The 11,931-nt window shown below is 47.0% G+C and overlaps 1 non-coding gene across 1 annotated transcript; it reads right to left on the bottom strand.

Annotated features, from left to right (window-relative positions):
- Nucleotides 1–1,643: 1,643 nt before the first annotated feature.
- Nucleotides 1,644–1,716, bottom strand: TRNAI-AAU (transfer RNA isoleucine (anticodon AAU)). Its single transcript has one exon. It is a non-coding gene; the product is annotated as a tRNA-Ile (tRNA).
- Between the last annotated feature and the right edge of the window lie 10,215 nt (nucleotides 1,717–11,931).

The raw sequence follows: 11,931 nt of genomic DNA, 5'->3' as shown, positions 1-11,931 counted from the left end.
TAAACGCACCCGCCTGTCAACTGAAAATGCTGACAGGCTGACTCTGATCAAGATGAACAAGGGTTGGATTGGGCCAGACTTCACCACACCACCAGCAAATGAGAGCGGAATTTAAAGTTTGAAACGGGAATTTGCCATGTACCTCCACTCACCCATGGGTACACACTTCTGGACTTTGGATAATCACTGGACTGCTCCTCCTTCTCCTCATGCGCCACCATGATGACCGTTACAATAGTTAGGCCTTTGTTTCAGGTATACCCCCAGTGGTACATTTTTTCGCCCATTCTTTCAGAATGGACATTACAACGACAGGAGACCCGCTCCTTTGCAATGGGAACAATGTTTTGAGGCCCTCATGCACGTCTCTATCCAGGGACAACGTGGAGCCTCCCAATTTTTGGCTGCCCTGCCAAAGGGCTATACTACAATAGACCCACTTCCTTACAATAGGCACTTCAGGTTTACAGGCCCTCATGCACGTCTGTATGCAGGGGCATTGGTGAACCTCACAATTTTGGACTGCCATGGCAAAGGAAAATACTACAAAGACTCACTTCCTCAAAATGGGCACATTAGACTCAAGAGGCCTTCATGTACGTCTCTTCTCAGGGACATCGGAGTGCCACACAATGTTTTACGTAAAATCTTACATGTATTAATCTCAAAAAGTAACATACGCCAGCTCTATCTCACTATTGGGTATGTGCCCTTAACATTTCTGCCATGAAAATTCATTTTGATGTCATTTTGGAAGGTTTTCTGGTGAGTCCGTAAAAATGGTGTAAAACGCGGACAAAATTGTTCACAGCTGTGACTTTTGAGTGATAAATGCTTCAAGGGGTCTTCCCCATGCTGTTGCCATGTCATTTGAGCACTCTACTGAGACTTTTGTGACATTTTTAGGGTTTCTACATGCTGCCGGGGGTCATTTCATAAAAATACTCGGGTCTCCCATAGGATAACATTGGGCTCGGTGCTTGGGCCGAGTACACAAGTATCTTGGGATGCTCGGCCCGAGCCTCGAGCACCCGAGCTTTTTAGTACTCGCTCATCAATAGTAATGAAACATTTACAATTTTTATTACATATTTTACCAGTTTTATTCCTACAAAGGGATATTGCTTAAATTGAAGTTTACATTGAATGTGTTACTTTTTTCTACACAGTTTAGTTGTTTGCTTTTGTATTTATGGGAACTATATATTTTGAAACAAACAGGATTTTTATAATATGGGATTATGTTTTCTGCTAAAATGGACAATAAAAAAGAAACCCAAATTCGTAGTTCTCTTTGTGATGGAAGCCAAAATGTATTGTCATTTGGCACTGAAACCAAGTATTTTATATATTACAGGTTGATAACAAATTACTTCAACAGAGAAAACGGCTTGATTTACTAGGGATTAAACCCAGGACCTTCTGCGTGTGAAGCAGATGTGATGACTACTACACTTTGAAACCTGTGAAATCCTGCAAAGTAATGGCAATTAGAGACGAGTTTTGACCGCCAGGGGAAAAAAAAAAAGTAATTCGTAGTTCTGTTGATGATGGAAGCGAAAACATCCCATCATTCGGCAACAAAGTCAAGAACTTCATATATTGTGGTTTGATAGGGTATTATTTCAACACAAAGAAACGATTGGTTTCACTGGGGATTGTACCCAGGACCTTCTGAGTATTAAGCAGACGTGATGACCACTACACTATGAAACCTGTGCAAGCCTGCAAAGTAATGGCAATTAGAGACGAGTTTTGACCGCCAGGGGAAAAAAATAATAATTCGTAGTTCTGTTGGTGATGGAAGCCAAAACATCCTGTTATTCGGCAACAAAGCCAAGAACTATATATATTGCAGGTTGATATGGTATTATTTCAACACCAAGAACAGATGGGTTTCACTGGGGATTTAACTCAGGTCCTTGTGCGTGTAAAGCAGACGTGATGACCACTACACTATGAAGCCTGATGAAAAGTTTCTGTGTATTGGCTAGCAGAGCAGAATTGTGACTGACGGGGCCTTTTTATTGCTGAAGGAAAGTATTTTTGGTAATGAAACATTTACAATTTTTATTACATATTTTACCAGTTTTATTCCTACAAAGGGATATTGCTTAAATTGAAGTTTACATCGAATGGGATTATGTTTTCTGCTAAAATGGACAATAAAAAAGAAACCCAAAATCGTAGTTCTCTTTGTGATGGAAGCCTAAATGTATTGTCATTTGGCACTGAAACCAAGAATTTTATATATTACAGTTTGATAGCAAATTACTTCAACAGCGAAAACGGCTTGTTTTTACTAGGGATTAAACCCAGGACCTTCTGCGTGTGAAGCAGACGTGATGACAACTACACTTTGACACCTGTGAAATCCTGCAAAGTAATGGCAATTAGAGACGAGTTTTGATAACCAGGGGGAAAAAAAATAATTCGTAGCTCTATTCGTGATGGAAGCCAAAACATCCCGTCATTCGGCAACAAAACCAAGAACTTCATATATTTTAGTTGGATAGGGTATTATTTCAACACAAAGAACAGATTGGTTTCACTGGGGATTGAACCCAGGACCTTCTGCGTGTTAAGCAGATGTGATGCCCACTACACTATGAAACCTGATGGAAAGTTACTGTGTATTGGCAAGCAGAGCAGAATTGTGACTGACGGGGCCTTTTTATTGCTGGAGGAAAGTATTTTTGGTAATGAAACATTTACAATTTTTATTACATATTTTACCAGTTTTATTCCTACAAAGGGGTATTGCTTAACTTGAAGTTTACATTGAATGTGTTCCTTTTTTCTACACAGTTTAGTCGTTTGCTTTTGTATTTATGGGAACTATATATTTTGAAACAAACAGGATTTTTATAATATGGGATTATAATTTCTGCTAAAATGGACAATAAAAAAGAAACCCAAAATCGTAGTTCTCTTTGCGATGGAAGCCAAAATGTATTGTCATTTGGCACTGAAACCAAGAATTTTATATATTACAGGTTGATAGCAAATTACTTCAACAGCGAAAACGGCTTGTTTTTACTAGGGATTAAACCCAGGACCTTCTGCATGTGAAGCAGATGTGATGAGTACTACACTTTGAAACCTGTGAAATCCTGCAAAGTAAAGACAATTAGAGACGAGTTTTGACCGCCAGGGGAAAAAAATAATAATTCGTAGTTCTGTTTATGATGGAAGCTAAAACATCCCATCATTCGGCAACAAAGCCGAGAACTTCATATATTGTAGATTGATAAGGTATTATTTCAACACCAAGAACAGATTGGTTTTACTGGGGATTGAACCCAGGTCCTTCTGCATGTTAAGCAGACGTGATGACCACTACACTATGAAACCTTACAGAAAGTTACTATGTATTGGTAAGCAGAGCAGAATTGTGACTGACGGGGCATTTTTATTGCTGAAGGAAAGTAATTTTGGTTACATAGTTACATAGTTACATAGTTACTTAGGTTGAAAAAAGACCTAGGTCCATCTAGTTCAACCTTCCTCCACCAGTTCTACATTTAGTCACTAAGTCATTTATAACCAACAATGTTTTGTGTACTGAGGAAATCATCCAGCCCTTTTTTAAAAGCTGTTACAGTATCTGCCATTACTACCTCTTGTGGTAGGGCATTCCACAGTCTGACTGCTCTAACTGTAAAGAACCCTTTCCTATTTAGCTGTTGGAATCGCTTTTCTTCCACTCGCAGTGAGTGCCCCCTGGTCCTTAGTACTGTCTTTGGAAGAAATAAGTCATGTGCCAGTCCTTTATATTGACCACACATGTATTTATACATATAAATGAGATCTCCTCTGTAGAGATGAGCGAACCGGTCGCGGTTCGGCTCGAGGTTGGTTCGCCGAACGGACCTCCCGTTCGAGTTCGGTTCGACGAACCGAACTCGAACTGCATAGGAAACAATGGCAGGCAATCACAAACACAGAAAAACACCTAGAAAACACCCTCAAAGGTGTCCAAAAGGTCACAAACAACTCACAACACATGGGAAAGTGACAAGGACATATACTCATGCGAAAACAAAAGAGCTGGACAAGGAAAAAGAGGAGGACACACAGATATATGAGTATATGCAAGGAAACATGCCATTATTGTGCAACTTGAGCCCTGCTCATTCTTGGCTTCCAATCTTGATAAATTGCCTGAGCTCGCCACGTACGTCTTGGGGATCTTGTCGTGTCCTGCAGCCAGCGTTCTCTCGGAACCTGTCTTCAGTGCTGCTGTGGGTCTGCTGGCAGATAAGCACACGTGTCTGTCCACTGACAATGTGGACATGGCTCTCAGAGGACTTTTCTTCCCCGGGGTCAGCCAGGGGACGGGAAAGGCACGCGTATTTTTGAGAGTGCTTCATGCAAAGCATCTTTTTCTTTTTCAAAAGGGGGCTCAACCGATGCCAGTCAAGTGGGGTGTGTGTGGCCCAGTGAGTGGCAACGAGGGAGACTGTGGTTGGAGTCCCCTCGCTGTGTTTCTAAAAGAACCAAGATGAACAAGTCATGGCTCTCAGAGGACTTTTCTTCCCCGGGGTCAGCCAGGGGACGGGAAAGGCATGCGTATTTTTGAGAGTGCTTCATGCAAAGCATCTTTTTCTTTTTCAAAAGGGGGCTCAACCGATGCCAGTCAAGTGGGGTGTGTGTGGCCCAGTGAGTGGCAACGAGGGAGACTGTGGTTGGAGTCCCCTCGCTGTGTTTCTAAAAGAACCAAGATGAACAAGTCATGGCTCTCAGAGGACTTTTCTTCCCCGGGGTCAGCCAGGGGACGGGAAAGGCACGCGTATTTTTGAGAGTGCTTCATGCAAAGCATCTTTTTCTTTTTCAAAAGGGGGCTCAACCGATGCCAGTCAAGTGGGGTGTGTGTGGCCCAGTGAGTGGCAACGAGGGAGACTGTGGTTGGAGTCCCCTCGCTGTGTTTCTAAAAGAACCAAGATGAACAAGTCATGGCTCTCAGAGGACTTTTCTTCCCCGGGGTCAGCCAGGGGACGGGAAAGGCACGCGTATTTTTGAGAGTGCTTCATGCAAAGCATCTTTTTCTTTTTCAAAAGGGGGCTCAACCGATGCCAGTCAAGTGGGGTGTGTGTGGCCCAGTGAGTGGCAACGAGGGAGACTGTGGTTGGAGTCCCCTCGCTGTGTTTCTAAAAGAACCAAGATGAACAAGTCATGGCTCTCAGAGGACTTTTCTTCCCCGGGGTCAGCCAGGGGACGGGAAAGGCACGCGTATTTTTGAGAGTGCTTCATGCAAAGCATCTTTTTCTTTTTCAAAAGGGGGCTCAACCGATGCCAGTCAAGTGGGGTGTGTGTGGCCCAGTGAGTGGCAACGAGGGAGACTGTGGTTGGAGTCCCCTCGCTGTGTTTCTAAAAGAACCAAGATGAACAAGTCATGGCTCTCAGAGGACTTTTCTTCCCCGGGGTCAGCCAGGGGACGGGAAAGGCACGCGTATTTTTGAGAGTGCTTCATGCAAAGCATCTTTTTCTTTTTCAAAAGGGGGCTCAACCGATGCCAGTCAAGTGGGGTGTGTGTGGCCCAGTGAGTGGCAACGAGGGAGACTGTGGTTGGAGTCCCCTCGCTGTGTTTCTAAAAGAACCAAGATGAACAAGTCATGGCTCTCAGAGGACTTTTCTTCCCCGGGGTCAGCCAGGGGACGGGAAAGGCACGCGTATTTTTGAGAGTGCTTCATGCAAAGCATCTTTTTCTTTTTCAAAAGGGGGCTCAACCGATGCCAGTCAAGTGGGGTGTGTGTGGCCCAGTGAGTGGCAACGAGGGAGACTGTGGTTGGAGTCCCCTCGCTGTGTTTCTAAAAGAACCAAGATGAACAAGTCATGGCTCTCAGAGGACTTTTCTTCCCCGGGGTCAGCCAGGGGACGGGAAAGGCACGCGTATTTTTGAGAGTGCTTCATGCAAAGCATCTTTTTCTTTTTCAAAAGGGGGCTCAACCGATGCCAGTCAAGTGGGGTGTGTGTGGCCCAGTGAGTGGCAACGAGGGAGACTGTGGTTGGAGTCCCCTCGCTGTGTTTCTAAAAGAACCAAGATGAACAAGTCATGGCTCTCAGAGGACTTTTCTTCCCCGGGGTCAGCCAGGGGACGGGAAAGGCACGCGTATTTTTGAGAGTGCTTCATGCAAAGCATCTTTTTCTTTTTCAAAAGGGGGCTCAACCGATGCCAGTCAAGTGGGGTGTGTGTGGCCCAGTGAGTGGCAACGAGGGAGACTGTGGTTGGAGTCCCCTCGCTGTGTTTCTAAAAGAACCAAGATGAACAAGTCATGGCTCTCAGAGGACTTTTCTTCCCCGGGGTCAGCCAGGGGACGGGAAAGGCACGCGTATTTTTGAGAGTGCTTCATGCAAAGCATCTTTTTCTTTTTCAAAAGGGGGCTCAACCGATGCCAGTCAAGTGGGGTGTGTGTGGCCCAGTGAGTGGCAACGAGGGAGACTGTGGTTGGAGTCCCCTCGCTGTGTTATACATGCTTTTAGAAGGGCATGACATGGCTTGGAGGTTGACTTTCATAAAATGCAAACTGTTGGCTACCAAAATGCTGCCTTTCCAACAACTGTGGTTATAGGCAATGAGGAACATACTGATGAAGATGAGACGCAGATACCCGATTGGGATGACAACTTAAATATTCGGTCAGGGCAAGAAGAAACTCGGTCTGAGGGGGAGGGGAGTGCAAACACAACAACTGATGATGAAGTTCTAGATCACACCTACTGTCAACCCACAGTCAGACACTCGAGGAGGTCAATAGAGGCGGTGGAGGAGGATGCAACCGACGTCGAAGTAACCTGGCGCCTTCCTGGACACAGTCGGAGCACTGGTAGCACGTCTACAACTGCATCCTCAGCCACCACTCTGCCTCTGAGCATTATTCGGGGTGGATCAACAGGTCGCATGGCCTCTAAGCCTTGCCTAGCCTGGTCCTTTTTTGACATAAAAAAAGATCGGCCAAATTATGTGATCTGTAACATTTGCCATGGTTATCTTAGTAGAGGTCAAAACCTCAGCAGTTTGACAACTTCTTCCATGAATCGTCACATGAATAAATATCATATGGCCTGGTGGGAAGCTCACCGTGCTGCAATGCGGCCTAGTGGAGCCAACCATCCACCGCCTGCCCCTTCCAGGGCATCCGCGCGCTCGTCATCTTCTAGGACTGTGGGGACAGCTGTCACACCTGTTTTTCCACCCACAACTTCCACCACTGTAACCGCAACAGGCAGTTTGCTTGGTAGGTCATCAGTTGGTTTGGAAGGGGAAACAAGTGAGTGTGTACAGCTCTCTCAGACATCGATAGCACCAACTTTGGATGAAGGCAACATCATGTCTCCGCCTGCACTTTCCTCCCAAAGCTGCATTTTTCCAGGGACACCCTACTCAACACCGTCTACACACAGCAGCCAGATCTCTGTCCCTCAGATGTGGTCAAATAAAAGGCCACTTCCTTCGACCCATGACAAAGCGAAGAGGTTGACTCTATCCCTCTGTAAGCTGTTGGCTACAGAAATGCTGCCTTTCCGCCTAGTGGACACACAGGATTTTAGAGACCTTATATCTGTCGCTGTGCCCCAGTACCAGATGCCTAGTCGCCACTACTTCTCTAAGAAAGGTGTGCCCGCGCTACACCAGCATGTCGCACACAATATCACCGCTTCCTTGAGAAACTCTGTGTGTGAACGGGTGAATTTCAGCACCGATACTTGGACCAGTAAGCATGGACAGGGACGTTACATGTCGCTGACTGGGCACTGGGTAACTATGGTGATAGATGGTGAAGGGTCTGCTGCACAAGTCTTGCCGTCCCCACGACTTGTGTGTCAATCCTCTGTCTGTCCAAGTTCCGCCACTGCTTCTGCATCCTCCACCTCATCTGGGTCCTCCACCTCCGCCCCAAGCCTGCCTGGTCAGGCCACCAGCGTTCTCACTGCGCAGAAGGAATCACGCACCCCTCATTACTATGCTGGCAGCAGAGCGCAACGGCATCAGGCGGTCTTTAGCTTGACATGTCTTGGGAATAAGAGTCACACAGCTGAGGAGTTGTGGTCAGCTCTGCGGTCCGAGTTTAATAAATGGTTGTCTCCACTCAACCTGCAGCCTGGTAAGGCCGTGTGCGACAATGCTGCAAACCTGGGTGCGGCCCTTCGCCTGGGCAAGGTGACACACGTGCCTTGTATGGCTCACGTGTTGAACCTTGTTGTCCAGCAATTTTTAACACACTATCCCGGCCTAGATGGCCTTCTGACCAGGGCACGGAAACTGTCTGCAGTGCTCACTTCCGCCGTTCAAGCGCCGCAGCTGAGCGACTTGCATCGCTCCAGAAGTCTTTCGGCCTGCCGGTTCATCGCCTGAAATGCGATGTGGCGACACGCTGGAATTCAACTCTCCACATGTTACAGCGACTGTGGCAGCACCGCAGAGCCCTGGTGCAATACGTCATGACGTATAGCCTGGGCCAACGAGATGCAGAGGTGGGGCAGATAACCCTGATGGAGTGATCTCAGATCACGGACCTATGCACCCTTCTGCACAGTTTCAACATGGCGACGAATATGTTTAGCGCTGACAATGCCATTATCAGCATGACGATTACAGTCATTTACATGCTGGAGCACACGCTAAACACTATTCGGAGTCAGGGGGTGGGACAACAGGAAGGGGAGGAACTACAGGAGGATTCATATGCGCAAGACACAACAACATCACCAAGGTCCAGACGTTCATCATCACCAACGCGGCAGGCATGGGACCATGGGGGACAGGGATCAACAAGGGCGCATGGTAGCAGGCGAGATGTTGAGGAAGGTGCAGGAGGACATGAAGATATGGAGGACGAACTGTCCATGGACATGGAAGACTCAGCTGATGAGGGGGACCTTGGTCAAATTTAAGTTGAAAGAGGTTGGGGGGAGATGACAGAGGAAGAAAGAACGGTTAGCACCTCTATGCCACAAACACAGCGTGGACTTGGTCCGCATGGCTGCGCAAGACACATGAGTGCCTTCTTGTTGCACTACCTCCAACATGACCCTCGTATTGTCAAAATTAGAAGTGATGATGACTACTGGCTTGCCACACTATTAGATCCCCGGGACAAGTCCAAATTTTGTGACATAATTCCACCCATAGAAAGGGACGCACGTATGCAGGAGTATCAGCAGAAGCTGTTACTCGATCTTAGCTCGGCTTTTCCACCAAACAACCGTGCAGGTGAAGGGAGTGATTCTCCCAGTTGTAACTTGACAAACATGGGACGGCCTCGTCATCTTCAACAGTCTACCCGTACCAGTAGGACCGTATCTGGTGCTGGTAACAGCAATTTTATGGAATCTTTTCATAATTTTTTTAGACCCTCCTTTGCAAGGCCACCAGAGACATCAAGTGTGTCACATAGTCAACGGATGGAGAGGATGATACAGGAGTATCTCCAAATGAACATCGATGCAATGACTTTGCAAATGGAGCCTTGCTCCTTTTGTGCTTCAAATCTAGAAAAATGTCAAGAGCTCTCCAGTTACGCCTTGAAGATTTTGTCGTGTCCAGCTGCCAGCGTTGTCTCTGAACGTGTCTTCAGTGCTGCTGGGTGTGTGCTGACAGATAAGCGCACGCGTCTGTCCAGTGACAATGTGGACAGACTGACGTTCATCAAAATGAACAAGTCATGGATCCAGAAGGAATTTACTACCCCTGTGTCATCCTGGGGAGAGTAAATGCTTGTGGATTTGGAATGTGCTTGATGCAAATCAAAACATCCTGTTTGCAACTAGGGCACAAGTCCTGCCACTGATGGGGTGTCTGTGTGCCCAATTTGGGGAAAAAAGGTAGACTCCGCTTGGAGTAACCCTTGCTTGCTGTGTTTTTTAAAAATGATACAAGATGAACAGATCTGAAGGCAAGATGAAGGCAACATCATGTCTCCGCCTGCACTTTTCTCACAAACCTGCATTTTTCCAGGGACACCCTACTCAACACCGTCTACAGACAGCAGCCAGATCTCTGTCCCTCAGATGTGGTCAAATAAAAGGCCACTTACTGCGACCCATGACAAAGCTAAGTGGTTGACTCTATCCCTCTGTAAGCTGTTGGCTACCGAAATGCTGCCTTTACGCGTAGTGGACACACAGGATTTTACAGACCTTATGTCTGTCGCTGTGCCCCAGTACCAGATGCCCAATCACCACTGCTTCTCCAAGAAAAGCATGCCCGCGCTACACCAGCATGTCGCACACAACATCACCACTTCCTTGAGAAAATCTGTGTGCGACAGGGTGCATTTCAACACAGATACTTGGACCAGTAAGCATAGACAGGGTCATTACATGTCACTGACTGGGCACTGGCAAACTATGGTGAGAGATGGAGAAGGGTCTGCTGTACAAGTCTTGCCGTCCCCACGAGTTGTTTCAATCCTTGTTCTGTATGTAGAAGTTAATACACTGCTTCTGCCTCTTCAACCTCGTGTGGGTCCTCTACCTTGGCGCAAACCCTGTGTGGTCAGGCCACCCTTCCTTGCAACTGCGCACAAGGACTACCACACACCTCCTTACTATGCTGGCAGCAGAGCTCAATGCCATCAGGCGGTCAAAGCTTTACTTTGAAATGTATGGGAAATGTGAGTCACACCGCTATTACAGAGAATAGTGGTCAGGCAGGGTCAAAACATTAATTGAGAAACAGGAACAGAATGGGACGGCCAGGAAAGAATCAGAAAACAAGCAGAGGTGAAATGCGTATCGGCCAACAAGGTACATAAACAGCAAGCAGGAAAAGTAGTCAGGTAACAAGCACACAAAATCATAAAACTGAACTGGGGGTAAAATTAACCAGAGGTTCATAGCTATGTCTGGCAGTGGTCTGCAGACAGGATGGGCATAAAAAAGGGTGTGGTGTCTTCCCATTGGTTGTAGCTGAATGATGGTATTTCATCTGTGAGATACCCACCAGCTACATTCAGCCAGAGATTCTGCATCTGTCAAGGTAATGCAGCCCAGTGGGTGAGCATAACCTGCGTCCACCTGCGCCGCTGGCATCGACTACTCTCCCATCATCAGCACTATTCATGAAAGGAACACGTTGTCACCTGGCGACCGGAGTACAAATTGACGGAGCGGACTCCGTTGGTGACTTAACAGCCGTGTGCGGCAATGATGCAAACCTGGCTGCGGGCCATCCTCAGGGCAATGTGACACACGTGCCTTTTAGGGCTCACGTGTTGAACCGAATTCGCCAGCAATTTTTAAAACACCATCACGGCCTACATGGCCTTGTGCAGTGGGCACGCTCGCTATGTGCTCACTTCCATCGTGCGCACACAGCAGCTCAACAACTTTCATCACTCCGGAAGTCTTAGGGTCTGGCAGTTAAACGCCGTAAATGCGATGTTTCGACACGCAGGAATTGGAATCTGCACATGTTGCAGCGTGTGTGGCAGCACCGCAGAGCCCTGCTGAAATACGGTAAGACATATAGCCTGGGATAACTTGATCCAGAGGTGGTGCAGATCACGCTGCTGGAGTGGTGTCAGATCAACGACCTATGCACCCTGCTACACAGTTTTGAAATGTCGACGAAGATGTTTAGCACTGGCAATGTCATTCTCAGCGTGACAATTCTGGTCATCTACATGATGGAGCACACTGTAATTATTATTCGGAGTCAGGTGTTGGGACAAGGGGAAGGGGAGGAAGTACAGGAGGAGTCATATGCGGAAGGGATAACAAGATCTACGAGGTCCAGATGGTCAGCGGCACCTATGCGGCAGTCATGGTGAGGGAGAGGGATTAACAAGGGCGCATAGTATCAGCAAAAAGTGTTGATGAAAGTGCAGGAGCCCATGAAGAAATGGAGGACGAACTGGCGATGGGCATGGAAGACTCAGCAGATGAGTGAGAGCTTGCTCACATTTCGGTTGTGCGAGGTTGGGGGGA

This window comes from Anomaloglossus baeobatrachus, chromosome 2 (assembly GCF_048569485.1).
Source record: "Anomaloglossus baeobatrachus isolate aAnoBae1 chromosome 2, aAnoBae1.hap1, whole genome shotgun sequence".
Lineage (NCBI taxonomy): Eukaryota > Metazoa > Chordata > Amphibia > Anura > Aromobatidae > Anomaloglossus > Anomaloglossus baeobatrachus.
This window is presented reverse-complemented; position numbering and strand designations above follow the sequence as displayed.